The 27477-nt window shown below is 41.1% G+C and overlaps 1 long non-coding RNA gene across 1 annotated transcript in view; it reads left to right on the top strand.

The window, feature by feature from the left end:
• The window catches only part of LOC139007330 (uncharacterized), a 28470-nt gene extending 6293 nt beyond the window's left edge, over positions 1-22177 (top strand). Inside the window, exon 3 of the long non-coding RNA XR_011470843.1 lies at positions 21924-22177. This is a non-coding gene — a long non-coding RNA (uncharacterized lncRNA). The remainder of the gene's footprint in view (positions 1-21923) is intronic.
• The last annotated feature ends 5300 nt before the right edge of the window (positions 22178-27477 follow it).

The following is a 27477-nucleotide window of genomic DNA, read 5'->3' as shown; positions in this document are numbered from 1 at the left end:
ATTTACATAACTTTTTTTATGCAAATGCTTGCCTTTGAAAAATAGAACTGCATATTTGGGTTGGTCAGATGACCAGTGAGAGCTCCCCACTGCTAGAATACATGAAATTTGAGCTACACATTTATATGGTACAATATTTGCTTATCTTTATTATGTATCTTGTCCTGTAATTTCAACCTATAGTTGTAACATTTTTTCCTTTTAATTTTAATATAATAAAATTATTTAATTTAAAAAAATATTGCTGCCATTACACTGTCCAAGGATAGACCACTGGAGATATTTGGCAGTACCTTCTCCAGTTTAAAGGTTTGGACTTCGAAATGGATAGGATAAAAGTGGGATTTTAGGTGGCTTAGTCTTACCAAAGCATATTAGAAAGGTCTAAGAAAAGGTATCATGGAATAAGATAGACTATATTGGGTTATGGCAACAATTCAGGCATAAGTCAAAAAGGGCCAAGACTGTTACAGTGGCAGTGGACATGGAAAGAAAGCAACAAATGCAAGAAATAGCACAGAGGGAGAATTGAGAGGACTTGGTGATTCCTGAGCTATGGAGGGTGAATAAGATGAATAATGAAAGATGAAGCTAAGGTGTCACCTTTGGCCATTTATATAAGCTTCAATTTCCTCACTTATAAAATGGGGTTAATAATTGTACCTTCCTCATATGGTAGTTCAGAGGGTTAAATGCATGATGTCTAAAATGCTTAGCACAATAACTGGAATGTATTCTCAGTAAGTGTTAGCTGTTACTGCTTTTATAGCTATTGAGTCTAGATGACTGATTAATAACAAAATTCTTTTTTTTTTAGAGTGGAAGATGTATTTTTTTTTATCGTCTAAAGTTTTACATATGCCTCCTTTTCCCCCAATTGACCTCCCACCCTGCCCGCCCCCCCCCCCCCCCCCCAGCCATTCGATTAATAACAAAATTTTTAAAATAGGAAACAGGGTGGAGGTCTGAGGTTGAGGGAGGTGGGGTTGGCCTGTATTTTATGTCAAATTTAGGTTTATAGTTTTAAGTGAATTAAAAACGTTCAGCAAGAAGCCACCACTGGCCAGTGATGCTTTTAACGACAGGTACATGCTAGGAAGACTCCATATTCATGAGAAGCAGACATATGGAGAGTAGATATCCACCACAACCTCCATTTACTAGTAGAAATTACCATAATTAATGCGTGCTCTCTACATGTATCAACTTCCTGGCTGAATGCTCTCCAGACAGGACAGATAACAGGGTAGTGAAGCACCTAGCTTTTGGAACCAGATCTGTTTGAATCCAAGCTTTTCTTACTATTTTCTGATTTCAGGAAAATTAACTGTCTAAGTTTCAGTTTTCTTGTTTATAAAATGGGATAGTAAAAATTGTCACCTCATAGGGTTGGTTGATGGGAGGATTCAATGAAACTGTTTAAGTGAAATTCTTTTAAGTGTATTAATTTCATAAATAAAAGATGTAATGCAAATACCAAGTAATCCTGTCTTTCCTGGAGGTTATGAGTTATATTTATACTAGAGGCCCAATGCACAAAATTCGTGCAAGGGCCTTGGTCCCAGCCCCTATCCACCGCTGCAGCAGCCAAGGACCTCTGCTGCGACCCCCACCTGCTGTGGCTTTGTCCAGAAGGAAGGACATCTGGTCTAATTAGCATATTACGCTTTTATTATTATAGATGTCTTCTCCATCCTTACGTGGCCAAATGTGAGAAGCATTCTTTTTTTAAAATTTATTATTTTTATTTTATTTTTATTTTTTTATTGATTAAATTATTACATATGTGTCCTTATCCCCACATTACCCCTCATTCCCCCCAACTCATACCCTCACCCCCTGTTGTGTCCATTGGTTAGGCCTATATGCTAGCATATAAGTCCTTTGGTTGATCTCTCCCCCTTACCCCCACCCTTCCCTACCTTCCCTCTGAGGTTTGACGGTCTGATTGATGTTCTCTGTCTCTGGATCTGTTTTTGTTCATCAGTTTATGTTGTTCATTATATTCCACAAATGAGTGAGATCATGTGATATTTATCTTTCTCTGACTGGCTTATTTCACTTAGCATAATGCTCTCCAGTTCCATCCATGCTGTTGCAAATGGTAAGAACTCCTTCTTTTTTACCGCCACATAGTATTCCATTGTGTAGATGTACCACAGTTTTTTAATCCACTCATCTATTGATGGGCACTTAGGCCATTTCCAGATCTTAGCTATGGTGAATTATGCTGCTATGAACATGGGGGTGCATATATCCTTTCTAATTGGTGTTTCTAGTTTCTTGGGATATATTCCTAAAAGTGGGATCACTGGGTCAAAGGGGAGTTCCATTTTTAGTTTTTTGAGGAAACTCCATACTGTTCTCCACAGTGGCTGCACTAGTCTGCATTCCCACCAACAGTGCACTGAGGGTTCCTTTTTCTCCACATCCTTGCCAGCACTTGTCGTTTGTTGATTTGTTGATGATAGCCATCTAGAAGGTGTGAGATGGTACCTCATTGTTGTTTTGATTTGCATCTCTGTGAGAAGCATTCTTTACTAACTGCTGATCACTATGCCCCCTTGACATTGATCTTCATCCTCTCCCCATGTCTCAGTTCCTTTGGGAACTTTAAAGGTTGCCCATGATTGTGTGAAATCCCAGAATGGCAGGCAGCATCTTTTGGGCAAAATGGTCTGTCAGCCTTTGTTTGGAGAAACCTTTTGTACTATTTTGGTATCACTGATGTAAGTAAGTTACCACAAACTTAGTGGCTGAAAACAACACAGATTTATTATCTTAAAGTTCTGGAATTCAGGCATCTAAAATAGATCTTGCTGGGCTAAAGTCAAGGTGTCAGCAGGGCTGTGTTTCCCGCTGGATGCTCTAGGGCAGTGGTTCTCAACCTTGGCTGCACATTAGAATCACCTGGGAATCTTGTTAAAATCCTGATTTCTGGGCCTCATCATTAGTAACAAAGAAACAGAATTTCCAGAGGATGAGGCCCAGAAATCAGGATTTTAACAAGATTCCCAGGTGATTCTAATGTGCAGCCAAGGTTGAGAACCACTGCTCTAGGGGGAAATCCATTTTCTGGCCCTTTCCAGCTTCCAGAGGCTGCCATATTCCTTGGCTCATGGCCCCTTTTTCCATCTTCAAAGCTAGCAACAGTGGGTAGAGTTCTTCTCACATCACTTACCCTCTCTCTGGTTCTCCTCTGCCTCCTTTTCTCCTATAAAGGACCTTTGCGAGGACATTGGGCCCACCTGAATAATCCAGAATAATTCCCCTTTGTTAAAGTTTGCTAATTAGCAACTTTAATTCCCTTTGCATTTTTAATCCCCCCTTGCCATGTAGCCTAACATTCACAGGTCCTGAGGATTAGGACAGAGACTTTGAGGGACCATTATTCTGCCTACCACTCCTCCCACAAAGAAAACTTCAGGGAGGTTTGCTCCTGCTTTGTTCCTCTTCCTTTAAGACCTACCTGATTCACCAAATGATGAATCAGTAATCACAATTTGACCATTGTAACAGTCACAAGTAGGAGGTATTTCATGCTGAGATTGTAGTTCTGGTCTCATCCTAGCTCTGCTTCATGCTTTGAGATATATTGCAACCAAACACAATGAATATTAACTAGCTAAAATTTTAAAAAGAAATAATGATTCCTGTAAATCTTCTCCAGCATGTGAAAGAAAGGTTTATCATCAATCATTAATTTTTACAAATGATATATATGTCCATTTCATTTCTGAGACTAAACCCCCTCACAAGTCCACAATGATCATTACCAATACAGATTTCTTATTTCTTTAACAGAACCTCAACAGCAGTGTTTAGCTCCAATTGATGACTAATGGGCAGAAGAGTACATCTTAAAAAAAAACAGGTGAAAAATATCAGGTTGAAACGCAAAAGCATGTAAATATATCGGAGACTGGATTTTTTATTTTAAAGGGTAAAACGCCATCAGTACTATTTTAGGAGTCCCAGGAATTCAAACACTGTAGTCAGAAAGGGGTAAAACCTCAAGACCTCTGAATTTCACTGTGAAATTCAGTATTCCTGCCTTTTAATTTCTTTTATCTCTGAGGCATACAAATTGGTCCAAATCCCCAGTGAAGGTAATTTTTAAAAATTTTAATGGTTCACCGTAATTTTCTAGTGGATAGAAGACTAGCTTTAGTATGTGATTGAAAGACTATCTAGCTTAAAAAACAAGAGAAGCTAGCACTTAATTTTTTTATAATTTGGGCAGGATACTCAGGAGAAGGAAAGGAGAAAGAGCCAACAAGTATTGAGCATCTCTCATTGCCAAGCACTGTGTTTATATACCATTATCTCACTTAATTCTCACTACAACCCCAGTAGGTTGGTGTTGTTACCCACCCATTTTAAAGATGAGAAAATTGAGGCTCCAAGATGTGAAGAGACTCCCCCAAATCCCACAGCTAAAACGTGGTGGCACTGGGATGAGAGTCCAATTCTACCTGACTCCAAAACCCGCAGATCCTCCCTCCACCATCCTCAACTGCTCTTTCCTGAATCCTAAGTTTCCTCATCTACAAAATAAAGTGGTTGAGTCAGAGGATTTCTGATGCTCCTCACAGCTCTTACTGTATGGCCTTCATGGTTTGGAGGGGGGGAGAAAGGGAAATGGGAAGGGATCTCAGACACTAGGGCAAACACTGCTCTCTCCTAAGTGGGAAAGCACTGGGACCCTGTGTCCTAACTGTACTGTAGCTTAAAAAACAAGAGAGGCTGGCACTTAATTTTTGTATAACTTTGGGCAGGATACTCAAGAGAAGGAAAGGAGAAAGAGCCAACAAGTATTGAGCATCTCTCATGGCCAACCACTGTGTTGACAATCCATTATCTCACTTAATTCTCACTACAACCCCAGTTGACTCCCTGACTGACGAAAGGAGGCTGGTGCTGCTGACAGCACCGTAAATGATGATGGGACTCCCTAAGCCCACCACTTTTTAAAAAATATGTATTTTTATTGATTTCAGAGAGAAAGGGAGAGGGAGAGAGAGATAGAAACATCAATGATGAGAGAATCATTGTTGCTGCTCCTGTACACCCCCTACTGGGGATGGAGCCTGCAACCCAGGCATGTTCCCTTGGCTAGAATCAAACCTGGGACCCTTCGGTCTGCTGGCCAACGCTCCATCCGCTGGGCCAAACCAGCTAGTGCTGCCCACCACTTTAACAAAGAGACAGGTCTTCTATTTCTCCTTGGTGGAGCCACTTTTCATGAATTCACATTTCCCAAAACATATCGTCAACACTTGTTGAGAATCTTATTGTGCCCAACACTGAAGTGTATTGAGGAGCTCCACAGGAGAGAGCAAAAGAGTATGAGAGATAGTCTGTCTTCTCAGGGACTTGCAACGAGGTAGGGGGACACAACTAACACATGGAGAATTTTTAGAAGACACTGTATAATGCAGGACTGAACTGTGTAGTCTAGATAATATGTACTACAGGAGTTCAGAGACGGGAGATCAATGTAGGCTGCAGAGAAGGCTTTGTGAGAACTGGGGTAAAGACAACGCTCTTTACCTTGCATCTGGGCTAGTCTTTCTTGGCCTTCGCTGTGATTGTGAAATCCTGGTATGAACCTTTCACATAGTTATGGCATTTTCAGTTTTGAGGCTGCAGTGATGTCCTTCATATCACGTCATCTGAATGCCACTTCATCTTTATTGGTACATTTGGGAGGGGTAAAACCCCAACGGTATGCAAACACCGTCATGGATATTTGCCTAAAGCCATGGGAAGTTTCATGCAAAACCAGTTTCTCAATAGGGCAAATGTTGTGTAAAGGTGTAAGAACTTGAGAAACTAGTTAAAGGCAAAGCCTGTCACAGCAAGAACCAAATTCGAATGGGGACACTTTCCTGTCTATGTCAGCTATGGTCTGTCTCCAGCCCCTCAACTGCTGAGCCCCCATCCTTAAGCATTTCTCCAACACGTTGGCCCAGAGGCCAAGGACCTTGTCCCGTGTACCAGGAACTCCTTATCCCTCACCCCCTCAACTGCCCACCTTCAGGTGCCACTCTATTGATAAGAGACTCTAGTTCTGAAAAGTTGTTTCAGAATTCTGGACCCTTTCTCACCCTCACACAACTAAGTGTGTTTCCCTTTTTTCAAATTCCACCCTAAATATAATCAGGGAATGTGATCCCAAGAGATAGTCTGAGTTGATAAGATAGTCTAGTACAGTGATCGGCAAACTCATTAGTCAACAGAGTCAAATATCAACAGTACAACGATTGAAATTTCTTTTGAGAGCCAAATTTTTTAAACTTAAACTATATAGGTAGGGTACATTGTTATTAACTTTATTAGAGTACTCCTAAGGCTTAGGAAGAGCCACACTCAAGGGGCCCAAGAGCCGCATGTGGCTCACGAGCCGCAGTTTGCTGACCACGGGTCTAGTAGATTAAATATTCACTGTGTTTACTATGCATTCTGAAACAATGCTAGACTGGTGAACATCTTCCAGACTAGTTGAAGACGTAAAATGAGTACAAAGGAAACAGTATCTGAGTGTACCATATGCTGAATCAGGGGTAACTGGTTTAGGAAAGTGAGAAAACAGTAAGTACAGAAGAGAGTTTCATGGAGGCAGGGTTTCGGACAGACTTTAAAGAATGGGAAGAATTTGGATAGGCAGGGAAGAGAAATTATGCCATTCTAGAAAAGAGAGGCACCAGAACCAAAGGCAAGGAAAGTGGAAGATGTTTTAATGAAAGTCAAGGTGGTCAGCCTGTCTGGAGGAAAGGTGGCACAGTAATGTACTTAGCAACAATTAGTGGGAAATGAGATCATATGGATAAGATGAATTCATCAACAAACTTAGCAAACATTTATTAAGTGCTGATTAGGTCTCTTGCACATAATAATAGTAATAGCTTACGCCTATTACAGCTTACAATGTGCCAGGCATGTATTAAGCACTTTATATATATTATCTCATGTGATTGTCACTACAGACCTAGGAGGTATGCACTGCTATATCTCTGTTTTACAAACGAAAAACACGAAGCCCAGAGAGATTAAGGAACTTGTTCCAGGTCACATGGTTACTGAGTAGAAAAGCCTGGATTTGAACCAAGGGAGTCTGTTCAAATGTGAGTTCTGAGCACATTGCTAACCTGCCTCCACACGTATTTATCTCATTGAATCCTCATAAAATTCCCTATGATGTACATATTATCATCCCCATTTTTCAAAGGGGGATCCAAGAGTGGTTCCACTCATTCCACGTTCATTTAACTTTCTATTACAATATAGCTGCCTGGCAGAAGGACTTTCCAGAATGGAATCAAATTGGGGGAACTGAACAGTCTGATAAGGTTAAGAAGCCTACATGGTAGGAATAGGGAAGAACTTCAGGTTTTGAACAGATGTGACTTGATTAATAAAGATAGCTCTAGGTCTGGCACAGGAACGCCAATCAGGGGAAGAGTGGACACAGCACTAGATGATATTAGAGGTGGTAAGGACCTAGAAATGGGCATCGGGGCGGGGGGAGGGAAGGATGGATACAAGGTATCCATCGGAGTTTTGAAGGAAAATCTGATTGTTCTTAGGGACTGAATGGCATTGAAAGGAGATTAAATCAAAAAAGACTTTGCTTCTTGTCTGAATGACTCAATGAACTATTGACAGGAGCTCAGAGGTTATAAGAGCTGCTGGTTTGTAGCAAAAAAAAAAAAAGAAGAAGAAGAAGAAGGTTGTTTTTGGACATGTTGAGATATGCTTGGCAGAACCATGACTGGCACATTCTAGAGGAAATGACCAGTACACAGTCAGGGATGTGGGATTGAAGCTCAAGTAGAGAGAAGAAGCTGTCAATCATATCTGACAAGTAAGGTATGCAGGATCAGTGAAGGGGAAGACAAGGCTGATCCCAGAAGAAATAGGTTTTTCATGGTCAGAATAAGCCAGAAATCAGAGAACAAAAATGCAGTATAATAAAAGAAAACAGGCCCAAGGGCAAACCACAGGTCTGGACAAGTGGTTAGGGCCAAGGCAGAGATAAAAATTAAAGGGACACAGCAGCAAGTATGATCTCACCCTGTATCAAGGAGAAACGACCACTGAATAATTTTCTGTCCTGTTTCTGGCATTTTGGGGTGTTCCTCTATTGCAGAAGCTAAGCCCAGCCTAACTGATGGGACCCTGCAGTCTGACCCTGCAGACTAATCAAGAACTTTCCTAGCAGGGAGCCCACAATCTACATTAGTATAGGGCAGTGGTCGGCAAACTCATTAGTCAACAGAACCAAATATCTACAGTACAATGATTGAAATTTCTTTTGAGAGCCGAATTTTTTAAACTTAAACTATACAGGTAGGTACATTGTTATTAACTTAATTAGGGTACTCCTAAGTCTTAGGAAGAGCCACACTCAAGGGGCCAAAGAGCCGTATGTGGCTCTCGAGCCGCAGTTTGCCGACCACGGGTAGGGAGATAACTGAATAATCAGAAAAGGCCTCTCCACTGAATTGTATATTTAAAAATGGTTACAGTGGTAAAAATCATGTTATGTATATTATATCACAATAAAAAATAAAAGAAAGTCCTCTCCTCTATGGATCCCACAAAAATCTCCAAAAGCCCATCTAATTTAGCATCTCCTGGACTTACCCCTTTTGGTTCAAGATCTTGATTTCCTTGCCCAAGCTGGTGACTGTGCTGGTGAGGTGATGCAGGTAGGTAAGAAGCCAGGGATGCCAAAGCTGACCTGGCTCCTGTGTCCCTTCCAATCTGGAAAGAGAATGGGATAGTCAATTGAGGCTAATGTGCCGTGGAAACTCCTCTTCTGGCCTTTTCTGCTACCTCTGTCCTCTTTCCAGAACATTGAGAATGGTATCCTCAATGTTCACAGCCCCACCCTCTGTGACCTCTTCTACCTGATGAGTTAAGAAAGTGAGACACAGAGCAACTCAGTCAGTACCTGGGAGGGACTTACCTGGGGCAGGAACCTGGGAGTCCTGTGATTTCAATTCTTGCTTATTGCCCTTCCTCTTAAGATTCTAGGATCCTCCTTCTCACTGGCTTCACAGAGATCACTTTCAAGTCTATATATAATTCCTTTTCTGTTCAGTATATAGTCTGTTCCTAGGTCAGGGATCCTCCATAAACAAGGGCAGCCTAAAGATACCCCGACACTCTTGGAAGTAGCTAGATGGGGTTCCTCATTTTGCAAGTGAGGAAATGGGGCCCCGGGTTGTTGCGTGGCTTGCCCAAGGGCATACACCTGGTTAATTTCAGGACAAGAAGGAATTACAGACTCTCTGATCCACTGTCTAAATCTCTTAGCTAGACAAAGAAATTCCAGTTGAAATATTTGGAATTCTGTTTTTTATTAAAGCTTTGCTTTCCCCATGATTGGTCTCTTTTGCTGCATTTTTCTCAAAAGATGTTTAAAATGTCTGAAAATGCCAGCTTAGTGGTCCAGAAGAGAATGGTAGCAGCAATGGAGGGAGGAAGCTCACTGGTTACCCACAAAACCATCACAGACTGCCTATTATGTTGTGGCTAAAACTTGGATCCATGCCCTCCCTCAGTCCATATACAGCAGAGCCTAGTAAGGGGGCCCTGTGTACTAGGGCTTTCTAGTTCTTTCTGTCATTGCCTCATGTTGACCTTGATTTCTGCTTCTCAAATCCTTGATTACCAATGTCAATAGGCAGCTAGTTGGCTTGGGAGGGGCCCTCCATGGCTATGGCAAGACAGAGGAATGACAGTACAGCTCACCATAAACATATGTATCAGGCAAACTTCAAGAAAAACTGGTTGCTCAAGCTTGCCACCTCAAGAAAAATAGTTTTGAGTAAAGCTGGACATGGTGGGAAATAAATGTTCTCAAGTTTGTCTCATTGTCACACGTGTCTTGGGGAAGTATTTGTGGGTCACTTCGGCACATAGAAAGATGCCCTCACCCCCCAAGATCAGTCAAGCTATAAAGTCAATGAGATTAAAATGGATTATCTGTTTTCATCAAGTCTATATATCTTTCCTATGGTCATTTCCTGAAAATGTAGCAATTCAGGTTTAGAACTTTAAAGTCATAGAGACATACACTTAGAAAATCATAGAGCTGTGTGGGACTTGGAAATCATCTAATCCAGCCCCCAATCTTGCAGATGAGGAAACTGAAGTTTCCCATTACTAGGATATTATACTTCTAGTAGGCAGCCAAAGATTACACTCATTTCTTTACAAGCCAAAATGGTACTGTTGGCTCCATGGAGCTGGCGGTTAACCTAAAACCCATGGTATGTTTCATATAAACCACTGCTCAGCTAGATTTTTTTCCCCACACCAGGTTTATACCATTAATTTCCTAAAATTTTGTTTAGGAGTTTATATTTTCCCTTTCCATTCCATTTTGCTAGTTTTAACTCCATATTCCAGTCTGTAATTTAAATTTTCTTCTGTGGTAAGCTCTTTAGTATGTTTGGGAAGGGGAAGATCACTTGGTAATGTGCACTTTGCAATGTGCTTGCTATCTCATTCAATAGCTAAATTGTTCTAAAGAAAACGCTACAGAAAGTGTTTAATTTGGAATTCCAACCACCTAGTTTTTCAGATCCTCAAGGAAGGGGGATAACTTTTCTCCCTTGTTACATGAAGGAGCTCTAGAATGGGCTTCTCCTCCAAAGGGCAAAAGAATATTCTCAAAGCTCATCTCCTACTGGGAACTCGTGTGCCTGGGGAAATGCAGTGAAAGAAAGGCTACCCTCTAAACTCCAAAGTCCAGCAGTCTTTTTGATGTCCATTTTTATGTAGCACTTAACAGTTAATCTTTATCCAAAGGAAAGGAAAACACTAATTTGAAAAGATTTATGTACCCCTCTGTTCATTGTAGCATTATTTATAATAGCAAAGATATGGAAGCAACCTAGGTGTCCATCGATAGATGAATGGATAAAGACAATGTGATATATATATATATATAGAGAGAGAGAGAGAGAGAGAGAGAGAGAAATGTTTCATTCTTTTTTATTGCTGTAGTTAAAAAAAAGAATGAAATATTACCATTTGCAACAATATGGATGGACCTAGAGGGTATTACACTAAGTGAAATAAGTCAGGCAGAGAAAAACAATTACTGTATGGTTCCACTTACATGTGGAATCTAACAAAACAGACCAAAAACAGACTCAGTGAAACAGAGACCAAAAGGATGGTTACCAGAAGGGAGGGGGTGGGGAGATGGATGAAAATGGGAAGGGAATATAGTAAAAAAACACCATGATAGCTCTGACTGGTTTGGCTCAGTGGATAGAGCGTCGGCCTGCAGACTGAAGGGTCCCAGGTTCGATTCCGGTCAAGGGCATATACCTTGGTTGCGGGCACATCCCCAGTGGGGGGTGTGCAGGAGGCAGCTGATTGATATTTCTCTCTCATCGATGTTTCTAACTTTCTAACCCTCTCCCTTCCTCTCTGTAAAAAATCAATAAAACATATTTTTAAAAAATACCATGATAAGCTTACATGGTGACCGATGATTCTAGAATTAGCAGGGTGATCATGATGTAAGATATAAAATGTCAAACCACTATATTATACATCTGAAATTAATATGACCAATTTAAGATTGTACACCAACTTTACTTAAATTTTTTTTAAAAAGTTTATCTTCCATTAGCCATGAGAACTGGAGAAGTTGAGAAATTTAAGAGTGGGGAGGGAAAAAAAGGAAGGATTTCCTAATCTCTTTTGTATTCAAAAGGGTATCTGCTATGTGCAAAAGGAAAGTAAACTTAAGTAATATTTGTGATGACTTTATATATTGTAAATAGCCAGAAACCTAGGCACTACCCCTGACTTCTTCCTCTCCTTCATATCCCATATTTAATAATAAGAATGGTTAATATTTATCAGGTACTTACTATGTGCCAGATACTGTGCTATGAACTTTATAAGCCTATTTAATCCTCACTAGAGGTATTATGATTTTAACAGATGAGAAGACTGGCACGTTAAGAGATTAAATTACTTACTTGAACTCATATATCTAGGAATGGTGGGGCCAAATTCACACCCAGGTTATTGTGACTCCAGAGCCCAAAAGTTTACCCACCACTAGTTTAGTCCAGGGTCTCTGGGAGAGCCATCAGAGCCTTATGAATTGAAGGAAGGCAGGAAGTCAGGAAGGCAGGAAGGCAGGAAGGCAGGAAGGCAGGAAGGAAGGAAGGAAGGAAGGAAGGAAGGAAGGGAGGAAGGGAGGAAGGGAGGAAGGGAAGCGGGGAGGAAGGGAAGGGGGGAGGAAGGAAAGGAGGTAGGGGAGGGAAGGAGGCAGGAGAGAGGAGGTGGGAGAGAGGGAGGAGAGGGGAGGGGAGCAGGAGGGAGGGGAGGAGAGGGGAGGGGAGGGGAGAGAGGGAGGTCGGTAGATTGCATGGAAGAGTCTTAAACTACTAGTATAGTGAAGTTCTAAGAAAGTTCACAATGCTGATAAAACATCTTAGAACTAGCCCAGTGGGCATGGCTCAGTGCTTGAGCATGGATCTATGAACCAGGAGGTCACGGTTTGATTCCTGGTCAAGGCACATGCTGGGGTTGCAGGCTCCATCCCCAGTGTGGGGTGTGCAGGAGGCAGTTGATCAATGATTCTCTCTCATCATTGATGTTTCTATCTCTCTCTTCCTCACCTTGTCTGAAATCAATAAAAGTATATATTTTTAAAAATCTTAGAACTAAATTTGCCCATCAAAGAAGTCCCACATTTCCAGGATGGGCTTGCCTTAGTATCCTTCCCACACTTGGTCATGAAGCAGCTGCAGGGAGCATGACCTTAGCAAGAAGCAGTGATGGGTTAGCAGTCAGTTGTGATCCTTCCTGAGATGTCCATTGTCAATACTGCCACATTGTGCCACACTCTCTCTTCAGACAAATCTGCTGGTTTTTTTCTTCAGCAGATGTATTCACTGCCCTAGTTCAAGCCTCTGTCGTTGCTCACCTAGACAATCCCAATCATGCTTTAACTTATTTCCCTACTTCCAGTCTCAATACTCATAAAACTATTTCCTGCAACATACCAGGACAATCTTTCCAATATATAAATCCAGCTATGAATATACCTGAAGAAGCCTGAAACACTAATTGAAAAGAAAATGCACCCTATGTTCATTGCAGCATTATTTACAATAGCCAAGATTTGGAAGCAGCCCCAGGGCCCATCTCTGGAGATCAGTGGATAAAAACCCTGTGGTACATTTACACAATGGACTACTACTCAGCTGTAAAAAAGAAGGAAATCTTACCTTTTGCAACAGCATGGATGGACCTGAAGAGTATTATGCTCAGTGAAATATAAAGACAAATACCATGATTTCACATAGTACATGTGAAATCTAATGAACAAAATAAACAAACAAAATAGAAACAGACTCATAGATACAGCTGTCAGAGGGGAGGGTGTTGGGGACTGGGTGAAAAAGGTAAAGAGATTAAGGGGAGAAAAACAAAACTCACTGACAAACAACAGTTTGGTGATTACCAGAGGGAAAGGGGCATGGAGGGAGGTTGGAGAGGGTAAAGGAGGAATAAATGGTGATGGAAGGAGGCTTGAATTGAGGTGATGAACACACAATACAATATACAGATGATGTATTATAGAACTGTACACCTGAAACCTATATAATTTTATTAACCAATGTTACCCCAATAAATTCAATATAAATAAATAAATAAATCCAGCCGTGTCCTAACCCAGTGTAAGAAGCTAGGTGGAGACTTCATTTTGTCAATCTTACAAAAGGTATAATGATCCTCTAGCATACAAAGGACAACAGCCTAACCAGCTTTCATTAATTAATTAGGTTAATTTCAAAATTGCCTTATATTCTTTTTGGTGAGGTCATCATTATGATATGTATATATGGGGCTATTTCAGTGACTATATGTCATTCATCTGCTTAAAAATCCTTCAAACATTTGTAAGATAAAACCAAAGCTTTTAAACATGGTATATCAGGATCCCCCAGGATCCAGATACTCCCCACTTCTCCAACATCATTCCTACTATTCCTTACCTGACATTTAGTACTCCAAAAATACAGCACTGAGTATCACATCTTGCTATGCTGTATCACATCTCCATGTCTTTGTTTATACTCTCCCCTCTACTTGGAATGCTATTTTCTCTTCTCCTCCTCTCCATTTTGTCTATTTGAATCCCATTCAAGATTGGCGTGGCTACTGCCTCCTTGGGGTAAGCTTTCCATGACTCATACACACCCCAATTCAAAGATCATTTCTTTTTTTTTCTTTTTTTTAATATATTTTATTGATTTTTTTACAGAGAGGAAGGGGGAGGGATAGAGAGTTAGAAACATCGATGAGAGAGAAACATCGATCAGCTGCCTCCTGCACACCCCCCACTGGGGATGTGCCTGCAACCAAGGTACATGCCCTTGACCGGAATCGAACCCGGGACCCTTGAGTCCGCAGGCCGACGCTCTATCCACTGAGCCAAACCGGTTCTGGCTCAAAGATCATTTCATCCAAGCTCTAGCCCAGTGATGGCGAACCTATGACATGCGTGTCAGAGGTGACATGCAAACTCATTTTTTTGGCTGATTTTTCTTTGTTAAATGGCATTTAAATATATGAAATAAATATAAAAATATACATCTTTGTTTTACTATGGTTGCAAATATCAAAAAATTTCTATATGTGACACGGCACCAGAGTTCTAGGGTTTTTCAAAATGCTGACACGCTGAGCTCAAAAGGTTCTCCAACACTGCTGTAGCCCAATTCAGGAAGTCTATCTAAGGCACCCAAGGCAGAAAGTCATCAAAGGAAGAGCTCATGACTTCATGAGGCAACTGGCTTTGGTCTGTGTTCAGGGTCACATACACCAGTCAAAGCCACTTCTTATTTTGAGTCTATCAGTTCCTGTTTCCTCAGCTTTTCTATGGATGGTGGTTAAAATAGTACCTATATGAAGCTTCAAGATGAATGGAGAGTTAGAAGTTGGGAGCCTCAGTGAGCAATTCCCTTGGAAGGTCCTAGAAAGGTGTTGTCTAGCTTTGAACTTTCAGAACTTGGGGAGGGGAGTGACGATGGTAGAAATGTTAATGAGGAAGGACAGAGCAAGGACAAACCATTGGCCAATTCCTTCTGGTTGTAATTTCTGAACTTTCTAACTTTTCATTTCTGATCCCCCTACCTGTGACTCACAGATGTTTCAAGAGACCTTCTGAATGCCTGTGAACTTCAAGAAGGGCAAGGCTGGGGTAGAGGGATGATGTAGCCTATGGTAAACCACATAGGGTTAGAATTTGGCCACAGTGACTGCAGTTACTAAGATTTCAAAGATTTCCTTAGTGTTTTTTGGTAAATCTCTCTTTTTCCAAGGCTGAAAAGTTGCATTTTTAACTAAATACATAGGTGGGAGATGCCTGGTATGGAGAACAAGATAGTATATTCTGATTCTGGGACCCAACGTTTATTGCCATCACGGGATGAGAAACATGAGGAACATGAATATTCTTTCTCAGCAGGCCTAGTGTTCCCAATCTTCAATAGGCTCTGCCTGTTTTTGTGCATTTCAGAAGGCTCAGTGTGGTGACTAAGTAAACACCTGGGCATTGTCAAGTCAGAAGTTTACATGAAAAATATATATGAATCAATGTTGTTTATATCACAATATTAGAAATGAAAACAAGAAAAATCATACTGGCTATTAAGAAACATTAAGGTTGCCGAAACCGGTTTGGCTCAGTGGATGGAGCGTCGGCCTGTGGACTGAAAGGTCCCAGGTTCGATTCCGGTCAAGGGCATGTACCTGGGTTGCGGGCACATCCCCAGTGGGAGATGTGCAGGAGGCAGCTGATCGATGTTTCTCTCTCGTCGATGTTTCTAACTCTCTATCTCTCTCCCTTCCTCTCTGTAAAAAATCAATAAAATATATTTAAAAAAAAAAAGAAACATTAAGGTATCTTACAGCCATTGTTACTCTGTACAAACAGAACACACAATTACTTTCTTTATTGGCACTTGAGTATAGATCATCTGGAAATATAAACATGAGAATAGAGTGAAGCAAGAAATTTAGTTCCATTCACTTTTTTAAATTTAAATTTTATTTTTAAAGACTTGATTTTTCTAAAGTGGTTTTAGATTTACAATAAAATCGATAGGGAGGTACAAAGATTGCCCAAATATTCCCACCCCTACATATGCATAACCTTCCCATGATCAACATCACTAACCAGAATGGTACATTTTTTACCAAGGATGAACCTACATTGACACATCTAATCACCCAATGTCCATACTTTACCTTAGGGTCCACTCTTGGTGCTGTACATTCTATGAGTTTGGATAAAGGTACAATGACATGTACCCACCATTGAAATATCATTAGGAATATTTTCATGGTATGATAAAAATCCAAAGCCATTATATTTTAAAATATATTCCAAAACCTCACTAATGTAAACAGTTGGTATAGCACTGAAATACATAGGCAGATGAAAGAAGAAAGGTAGACAGTCCAGATTGGGCCCAGGTGCAAACAAAGTAAGTTTAGATAAAAGGAGCAGTCCAAATCAGTAGGGAAAACATTCAATAAATGGTGTTGGAATAAGTAGTTATGAAATCATAAAGTACTAGAATAAAACAATAAATTTTGTATAATCATGTCATGGAGAAGGCTTTTCCTAAGTGTGACATAAAATCCAGAAGTCATAGAGAAAAGAATTGTAAATATAATTATAGTTGACCCTTGAACAGTGTGAAGGTTAGGGGACAGTAAAAAATCTGTGTATAACCTTTGACTCCCAAAAAACTTAGTTGTCCTTTGGTTTCCCCCTGGGGGGATGATTGGTTCCAGGACCCGCATGGATACCAAAATCCATGGACGCTCAAGTCCCCTATATAAAATGGCATAGAGCACTACATATAGTTGCTCCTCCACATCCGTGGATTCCCAACCGAGGATTGAAAACAGTATAGGTATTTATTCATTCTAAGTTATCACTCACCTTGCAAAGCAGACATAGTTCAGCAAAAGTGAAAATAAAAGGCTTATCTAGCTTGAATTCCATGTCTTACTACCATTTTAAAACTTAATTTTCTTTCCCAGAGATATTACAATAGATTGAATAAAATTCCTGGGCAATGAAGGTGTTAAAATAATTTTTAGAAAATATATTGGGCATTGTAGCTGCATTGCATACCTATGAAGACATCTCAACAGCTCCTTTGTCACTAGTTGCTAGTGTGTGACAGAAAGAGCCTGGAGAAGAAGAAAGTCATGAGGTTTAATTAATGGTCCTGTCATTATCACCAATATCTGACCAAGGATGAGACTTATGTCAGAGTATTCATTCAGTCATCAGCTTTGTGAAGCTTAATATGTGCCAGGCCCTTATACTGTAGGTCCTCAGGTTACGTCGGAGATCCTTTCCTATGGCGTGATGTAACTCGATTTTCACGGTAAGTCAGAACCCACCTACATATAAGCACCTATGTCACTCACATGGGGCACATACACAGCAGTAATGAAGTGAAACAGTAAAAAAATTAGAAGAAAGATAACAATTCCTGACCTTTACTTGTGGTAAATAAATAATAAAAAACATAAAGCACATATGTACATGCATCGAAATTATGGAACCTTTTTTTTATAAATGGGAGACAGCGACATAACCACAAAACGATGTACATTGAGTCAGACATAACCCGAGGACTGCCTGTACAATAATATTAAATTCTGTATACCATACCATCATATAACATATATTGTGAGTATGACACAAATTATTACAAAATAAAATAAGGTATTGAGGAGCTGCCAACGATCTGTGAAAGAGCCAAGCTCTCCCCAGATTCAATGTCACCCATTCAGTCCCCACTCCTAACTTTGACATTCAACGTGCTGCATCATCTGTCTCCTGTCTGCTTCTTTGGCCCTAGCTCTTGACACTGCTCTTCCCATCTCCTGAGGTACCTATGTTACACCCAAACCAAATGACTTGGCAGTTCCCTGTTGTGATTTCGTACCAGTATGGCTTTGCAAAAGGCTTTTTTCTTGCCTGTTTATAACACTTGTACTTATCCTTTGCGACCTGGTTCAAAAGTTGGCTCTTCAGGAAAGACTTCCCCTAGACCAGTGATGGCGAACCTTTTGAGCTCGGCGTGTCAGCATTTTGAAAAACCCTAACTGAACTCTGGTGCCATGTCACATATAGAAATTTTTTGATATTTGCAACCATAGTAAAACAAAGACTTATATTTTTGATATTTATTTTATATATTTAAATGCCATTTAACAAAGAAAAATCAACCAAAAAAATGAGTTCGCGTGTCACCTCTGACACGCGTGTCATAGGTTCTCCATCACTGCCCTAGATCCTCTCTGTATTTTATATATACCTTTGTCATCCCGCTTAACACGCTATCCTGCAGTTGTTTAAGTACTTAGAGAAGTATGCAAATGAGTCCCCCATCAGTGTGTAAGCAGAGACCCTGTCTCATTAATCTTTGTGTGCCTAGAGTATAGCACATGCCCGGAGAGAAGGAGCACTCGATCCATTTTATAAATGAGTGGATGCATAAAAAATGAATCAGCCATACTACAGCAGCAGGTTTTCTTTGTAGTATGACATTTCTTAATAGAGTGACAGTTCTGGTAAAATTTGCATCTCTCTTGGATTCCATCTTATCTCTACCTCAGTCCCCGTACAATGGACACTAACTAAAGCATTACAGTGAGGCTCTTGTAACAGTTACTTGAGTGTTACTTACTGTGCAGTTGGTGCAGCCTTGCATAGGGGAAGGTTAACTTGAAAACACACCAAGTCACCAAGTATATATCATTTTAATCTTGACAGTGTACTTTTAAGCAGATGGTCGAGTTTTTCTTCCTTCACATAGCTAGCATCTCTCCAAACAAGCTTAGATAGCAAACTGTTTTCTTTGGCAAATTGATTAATGAGGACATTACTCATTTGCCCGGCTGTATGACATGTCCAATAACATTGTCATTTTTTTTCTGGGGTGTTGGGTAAAAATATCCAGGAATTTACTACCAATGGAGTGACCACCTGTTTGTTGGAAACGTTAAAGAGGGAAATCTGGGGAGACAGCTCCCTGGAAGAATGCTGACGGGGGTCTGACTCCACCTTCCCACAACAAACTGTCCTCTCCAAACTTAGCAATAGCACCTGTGGAAACAAGGGAACAGCTGTGCTGGGTACCTTAGTTATTGGATGGCTGGGGACTGAGCTGCCCTGCAGGCACCTGGGGAAACTGCAGAAGTCGTTCTTCCCAAGCCTAAAGGAGGGCAGAGCCCTGGGAGCTTTCAAGCCACGGATCAGTGGCAAGGATAGGGATAGAATCAAGGGAGGGAAAAAAGCATGAATGAGATCAAGGATGGGAAGTAGGGAGGAAACAAGTGGAGAGCAGGAAACTGAGCATGTGTAGTTGATGCTACTTACTCAGGGATCCGACAGTGTGTGTGTATGTGTGTATGTTTGTGTTGCGGGGGGGGGGGGGGGGGGGGCGCGCGAGGAGGGGATTCAGAAGGATGAGGGTTACCAGGAAGAGGAGGTACAGTCTTTTTCTCTGGGAGCTATAACTGGGCAGGTAGGGCGCAAGCATGTGTTTGGACCTCACCTGCAGCAGCCAGAACACAACAGATCAACAGACAAGTTCTGTGCTAAGCGGGAAAGGAGGCTCTCTAAGGGAATGGCCAGAAGGCCTGAAGCTTTCCAAGAGAAAACAAACTGGACAAAATCTTAAAGGATTAGGGAAAGAAACCGCCCCCTCACCACCCCCACCACCCCTGCCAGGACTGCTGTCTGAAAACACAAAACAACAGAAACCACAGGGCACAACACAAGAACCCCATGGGAAGAGGGAAAGGGTGAAGTGTGGAGGAGCAGGTCAAGGCTGATGACCAAGGTGCCGAACACTCCAGCAAAAGACCCACATTTCTTGCACAATTCCTAACTGCGTGTGCATCAGCCAGCACGAGGCCATCTTGAATTGGCACAAACTCAACTCAAGCAGCTTATCTGGGCAAGGCGGCATTACTTAAGCTAAAATGACTTTCTGTTCTACTTTAGAGAAATATCTAGAGGCCAGAGATTCAATGTAAAGTCGGTCTATAAAATGTCCAATGGGAAATATGTACTCCTGATAAAAGTGGAAGGAGGGTGTTGCTACTTTTGTGTCTTGAATCTCATCATCCCGAGGGCAGCAGGAGTGTCGGGAGATGCTGGAGCAACAAATTCTTAAGACTTTCTCATTCCTACGATCATTATAAAATGAGTCCTGTAACAGACTAGCTAGTTGCATAAACTGTTAGTTCTGATAATACCATCCTTTGGGGGAAACAAGGTGGCTGATCGAATTTAAAGAAGAAAAATGAAAGGAACAAAGAGCTTAGTATTTGTGTGGAAAATAGGTATACGCCTATACCAAGTTCCTATGGATCACGGTGGTTACATGCCCCGTAAGTTCTACGAGAAGGCCCCAGAAGATGGCCGGCAGCACCAAGTCCAGAACAGAAATGGAAACAATAATTTTTTCACTTCAATTAAAACACAAACAAGCAGAAGTGTGATTCTTCATCCACACACAATGGTAGGTGTACCTGAGGCAGTTCTGGGGACTGCCCCTGGAAAGAGAGGTATCGGTGTCAGAAACTGCTCTGCAAAGGCCACTCAGGACTTCACAGGTGTGGGGAAAGACTTGTTTGGTGTGGACCTATAAAAAACATAAACAGTGAGGGCAGAATCAACCTAGGCTTGCTTACAAAATAGGAATAAAGGGGTGTCCTTTAAAACCCATTTAAGATACACTTAGGATTCACATAGCAAGCGATGATTTGGACACCTTTATAAATTACAGAGACAGATATGGAAATAATTATTTCTGTTTCCATATCTAACTTTTAACAATAATGTTAGCTAGAACAACCATGCTGTTCTACCAGAGACTGCTTGTTGGTAACAGAAATACAGGGTGAGGGAAAAGTAGGTTTACAGTTGTGAGTATGCAAAACAGAGTTTATTCTTGTATTATTATTTGTTAATTATTGTATTATTTTCCATATGAACAACTTTTGTCCCACCCTGTACTGTTAGCAGAATTGGTCAGCTTCCATGTAGCACTACCTTCATTCCTATGAGCTAATATTCATGCAAACATTTTTTAGAAACTGTCAAGCTGTATTACTACTACTAATATTTTATCACACAGAATATTAGGTACTGTACCATTCAGGTAACATGGTATTAACCAAAGAAGACTGACATTAACCACCTTCAGACTTAAATGTTTCTGGAAACAATTCTATGCTTAACCAAAAAGATTTAAAGATATATCCTGAAATAAAAGTCTTCTTACGTAGTTGTGGGAAGCCTTTAAAGTCAAAGGCCTTGAAAATATGCTTTAAAAGAATTCTTTTTTTATTATTGATTTCTGAGAGGAAGGGGAGAAAGCGATAGAAACATCAATGATGAGAGAGAGTCATTGATCAGCTGCCTCCTGCACACCCCCCACTGGGGATCAAGCCCAAAACCTGGGTATGTGCCCTAACTGGGAATGGAACCATGACCTCCTGTTCATAAGTCGGCACTTAACCACTGAACCATGCTGGCTGGGCAAGAATTCTTAACCTAACAATGTAAATGAGTAAAAAAAATAAATGGAGATATGTGTTACCAAATAAAAAAATCAAAATATCCATAATATTAAAAAGTAATGCCAGAAAGAAAGAGTTGAAGGTATTTTCATCTAGCAATAGATAGCACCTAACAAGAGGCAGGAAATATTAACACTTAAATTCTCAAAAATATTATTTGTGGTTTTTTGAAAATATCTTTAGGATCATAAGTACATCTGATGAGGTCCCAATAGTAAATTTTAGGGTGTGTTTGTTTTTTTCCTTAGAAATAGGGAAGATTGAAGCAAAATTTGAAGCAGTTAAGATTATTCACAATCGGAGACATGGTTCCCCTGCTGCTTTCCTCAAGTCTGCGGTACCAAAACCACACGTCCTCCTGGATAACCTAGGATTCCAGGCTTCTGCTTCTTAAAAATGCAAGCTCTGGAAGAGGAGCCCTGTCAGATTTTCATTCAGCAAACAATTCTGGTTTACCAACTCTTACATGGAAACAACAACCTCAAAAGTGAACTTAGAGGAAAGAAAGCTGCTTTTATAAAAAGTTTTTTGAACAATAAATGCAGGGTGTTTTGTTTTTTTTTCTTACTCTATGACATGTACCATGGTAAGTTTAAACTTCTTCAGGTCTGAGTCAGTAGAATGAGATGTGCTTGTTTAATGTGTTTCTATTGAGTAAATCCTCGGGAGAATTGTGAAAGAAGGTACCTGGTCACTTGTTTCTTCATCTCCCTCCTACCTCCCCTGACCCTAACCCTACAAGTATCTAGTGTCGACTTGCTTCTCTTTAAATGCTCAAAGTTCCACCACAGCAAACATTATCTACCCAAATCTATTCCCTTTTTATAACACCTGTCCTTTAAAGTCATAGAATTTTCTTCTTCTACACCTAAACCCCATATTAAACGAATCGTTAGGTAACAAGTGAAAGGGAGGGAGGGAGCACATTCATACTAAAGTGTAAATGACTGATAGCGGTGCTTAGTAAGCCATCTCTTACAAAGGGTAGTTCAATTTTAAACAGTTGCTTACAGAACAAATAAATAAATTTTCTATTATTTCCTCAAATAAGGGCACACATTATTCTTTTCTACTGGGTGAAGTAAAACATATGGCTTGGGAATAACAGCTGTATTTTAAGTGGGAATGGTAGTTAGGACAATATTAAGAAACATTGTTGAGTTTAAGAAGGTTTTAGTATATTGGTGAAGGGGAAGAGGTAAGGCAAACTCTGAACATGGGAGGTTTTGGTTCCTTGAGCTTCATTTTCTCTTCCTTATTTTTATGCTGATTGTGTCTCTTTTTCCTTCCTTCTCAACAGACCGTTTCAGTCCTTCTTGGAATTATTTATTTATTTTGCTCCTGCTGACAAGCTGGAGGTTGAATTATGTGCTCAGTCTGAAAATGTTCCTTTAGGCTCGTGCCTCTGAACTTTCTAGCCAATGCCGAGTAAATAGGTACTGTACTGTATGCAAATGTAGGCATATTTGTCTGAGTAGGCCAAAGGAGGGGAGGCATTCTGCAAAATGCCTTTAGAACAGAAACAAACCTTTGAGATGAAATATTTTAAAGCCTCATGGAAATAAACTAAACTCTTTGGGAACAGAAAGTACAGAGGAATACTTATCTATACGATACATTGGAGAAAAACCACACACGAAGCAAGACGTGACTAATACTTCAGCAGTGAGCTCACCTCAAGCATTTCATGAATTTCACATGACCCACCCACTTTTTCTCGGTACCTCTCAAGATTACCATATCAGCAGCAATAATACTCTGTTGTTCTGAGTGCCAGATTTACATATCAACGTAGCCGTGGCATTCCTGAGTGTAGAATATTGTACTGTTCCCCTTGTTTGTGGTTTCTATAAGGTTAATTTTTGTTCCCTTGCCCTCCTCACTTAATCTCATGCCACCCCCCTACCTCTCTTCAATCAGAGGTTTGTTTTTGTCTATGAATAGTTTTCCTCTTTTCTCATTTTCTGTGTCAAAATTTGAACTATCCACAAATTCACTGTACAACCATGCTGCTTTTTAAATTTTTATTACTCAGCTATAGATGATCAACTCTTTGAAAAGATAAGCCAGGGACAGAAAGTAACAGCTGGTCACTTCTAGGATGGCTCTGGGATACCTTCTTTCTCAAATATACGGTATGTTAAGGTGGGTCAGAAGTTACCATGGTAGATTTCATGGCTACCTTTGTTTCTTTCTTGGCAGGCTTTGTTTTTAGTTATTTCTATTTCTAAATTGGAGATGGGGAAAAATCTCCATGCCAGAACGGAGTCAAGCAACTTTCATTTCCAATGAAAGTTTGGAAAGGGCTAGATAATTTTTAAATTCATAGACTCTCGTGTGTCAAATTTAATGGAAAACCAGCTGGAGCCTAAGAAGCTATTTTAATGAGCTTCCTTTTTCTCTGATGTTTCCCCAGAGGCATATGCCAAGCGGGCCCATGTGGCCTAGGGAGTAACATGATCATCTTGGCTCTGTTTAGACACCTGTGCTCTTTTAGTCTAGTGGTAAGAAGAACAGAAGAGAGAGGGATGAGGGCAGGGAAGGCATGCAGGCCTAGTGGGCGTGGGTGTGTGCCATGCTGCTTAGGAATTCACTACAAGAAACTCCACAGCAGCAGCAAAGCCTGATGCATCATAGGCCAACAGTGCCTCTGTGTGGGATTTCTGAGAGTGCATGAAATGTGTCTGTGTGTATGTTGGGGAGGGAAAAGTGGGGGGGAGGAGAAAATATGCATTTTTAAAAGGGATTGCATGCCTTGGAGGTTCTTTTTGAGAAGGCGATATAGGGAAAAAAGATTAAAAACCATGAATACAAAGTATGCCTGGGAGTCGGAGAGCATATTTTTCTTCTCAACTTCTTCCCCCTCCTTAAAGAACATATATTTGCTGTGTTCACTTTTACTTTTCTAGCAATCAGTGTGATGCTTGGCTCTCCCTACCCACTTAACACATAGATATTAAACTTGATCTGTATTATTTTTCACCAGGAGTCTTGTTTAGTGATTATTCATAGTCTCCTGTGTGTGTGAATTTCTCCTTCCTGGATTATACAGTTCTTGAGGGTTTATACTTATAGAAGTTAATATTCACTCTTGTTCTTCCTCACCAATTTGTTACTAATTCTGGGTATTTCTCTGCAAATGTTGAACATATGACTACACAATACTTTTTCATAAGATTTTCTTCCACTTACAATGTCTTCTTTTATGATGTGATTACATTTATTTTTATAAATTAAAATTTTTAAAAAATAAAGTATTTCCACGCTTTCTAGAGTGTTTATAGTTTTTTTTAAATTTAATTCCTATTTTAATTGTGTAATATTTCATATGTACAGGAATACAAAGAGGATACACAACATACATCCCAACCAACAGGTTTAACATAGTCGCTTCATCTCTTTAAAAGTTAAATATATAGCCAACCACCCAGGACCCTTTGAATCTCAGCCCCCCTCCCTCCCTAGAGAAAACCACTCTCTTGAAGCTGGTATACATGCTGCCCCTGCAAGTTTTAAGATTCCCACTACATGGTTCAAACAATCTTAGACCTCCTTCCCGAGGGGCTGGCAATTGGGTCTGTAAGCTGCTCACACCCAGCCAAGCATGGGTGGTTAAGTTCCATTACAAAGGGCTGGATGCATTTTTCTTTTTTATTGAATTTCTTGGGGTGACATTGGTTATTAAAATGATATAGGTTTCAGGTGTACAATTCTGTAATACATCATCTGTATATTGTATTGTGTGTTCACCACACCAAGTCCAGTCTCCTTCCATCACCATTTATCCCCCCCAATGCCCTCTTCTACCTCACCTCAACCCCCTTTGCTAATCACCATACTGTGTCTATTGAGGGGTTTTTTTGTGTGTGTGTATGTTTTGTTTTGTTTTGGCTTAATCCCTTCACCTTTTTTCACCACCATCCCCCCAACAATAGTCAGTGTGTTCGCTATCTATGAGTCTGTTTCTATTTTACTTGTTAGTTTATTTTGTTCATTAGGTTCCACGTATGAGTACTTGTCTTTCTCTGACTGCCTTACTTCACTGAGCATAATGCTCTCCAGGTCCATCCATGTGGGTGCATTTTTGTCACAGGAAGGAAGAGTGGCAGAGAACTAACCCAGGAGAGAGACAGTTCCACCTTGAAGAATAGGGCTTACGGGCAGCGAAGGCATATGGAGGATGCAAACGGAGGGCAGGCTGGGCACAGGATGAGGAGGCGAGGAGGTGGAAAGGGGCTCTTGGAGGTGTTGAGCAAAAGGGGTTTTAGGTGAGGAAGAAGCAGAGAGCCTGCACTAACACAGACTTTGGCCCCCTTGACCCTCAGAGAGGATGTAGCTGGGCAACTCTCAGAGCGCCAGGTCTGGGCCCCACAGTCACTGCCCTAGCATGCCAGACCCACTCCCCACCTCCGGACGGGCCTAGGCTGCATTTACTTGGAAGAGGTTAGCTTCTTCATAGAGCCTGTGAAGGACTGCATAGATCACAGAGATGACTCAACTTGCCTGTCAGTGCTCTTACTCAATTTGGAGTTGCCAAATAAAACAGGAGGCACCCAGTTAATTTTCATTTTCACACAAAGAACCAACACTTTCTTTTTTTAGTAAGAACGTGTCTCAAATATTGCATGGGACATACTTATACTACAAAAGGTATTTATCTGAAAATCCAACTGTAAGTGAATGTCCTGTATACTTACTGCTGAATCTGGGAACTCTATCATCTCCATTGAATTTTGGAAGAGTGTGAAAGGGATCAAAGGGCTCTCCAGGATGACATGAACGAACACACAACCTCTGTCCAGTCCTCAATGGCCTGATACGGGCTAACACAACAACGAGCTCACGGACTTTATTAAACCAGGAGGGCACAACGACACTCATTTTTTCAATGGCTTTATTGAGACATCATTCACATACCATCAAATGTACTCATTTAAAATAAGTGGGTTTTAATATAGTCACAGGGCTGTGCAGCCATCACCAGATCAATCTGAGGACATTTCATCAGCTCAAAAAGGAACCCAGGGCCCATTAGCGATCACTCCCCCATCCCGGCTCCCCGCCCTCCCCGTTGTTCCCCAACCCTTGCCCCCGCCAACCACTCAACTTTCTGTGTCTTTAAACTTACCTATTCTGGACATTTCTTTATAAATGGAATCTACAATATGTGGCTTTCTTGTCTGGCTTCTTTCATTTTGCATGTTTTCCAGGCTTATCCACAGTGTAGCGTGTATCAGTACTTCATCCCTCTTTACGGCCTGGTAATATTCCTAACAACGCACTACCATTGGCCTAGTCATTCATCCACTGGAGGACACTTGGTTTGCTTCCACTTCCTGACTATTATGAATAAAGTTTCTAAGACAGAACAGTCGTGTGCAAGGTTTCATGTGGACGTGTGTTACCATTCCTCGGGGAATTGCCGGCCATATGGTAACTGTCTAATATCGGAAGGAACCGCCAAACTGTTTCCCGAAGCAGCTGCGCCTTTTCAATAAGAAACCTTCCGGGGGTCCTCGGGGTCCCCACCTCAGGGCTGCCTCCACGGGGCCCCAGGCTCATTCCTCCAGGCGCCCAAGCCGCTGGGATCCCCAGGCCCAAACCTCTCCGGGAGCGACTGTGGGAAACGCACTTAGGGCCTCCCGCCTGGCCCCGCCCCCGCAGCGCTCGCAGCCGGAGGAAAACAGACGCTTGGCGGAGGCCCTGTGGACATTGTAGTTTCCTTCCTGGTCTGCCGCGTACAGACTGAGGTAAGGGAAACTACAATCCCCAGAACACCGCGGGGCTACGGCGGCCGGACGG

This window comes from Myotis yumanensis, unplaced genomic scaffold (genome assembly GCF_028538775.1).
Source record: "Myotis yumanensis isolate MYYU_CA2020_CCGP unplaced genomic scaffold, mMyoYum1.0.hap1 SCAF_3, whole genome shotgun sequence".
NCBI lineage: Eukaryota > Metazoa > Chordata > Mammalia > Chiroptera > Vespertilionidae > Myotis > Myotis yumanensis.
This window is presented reverse-complemented; position numbering and strand designations above follow the sequence as displayed.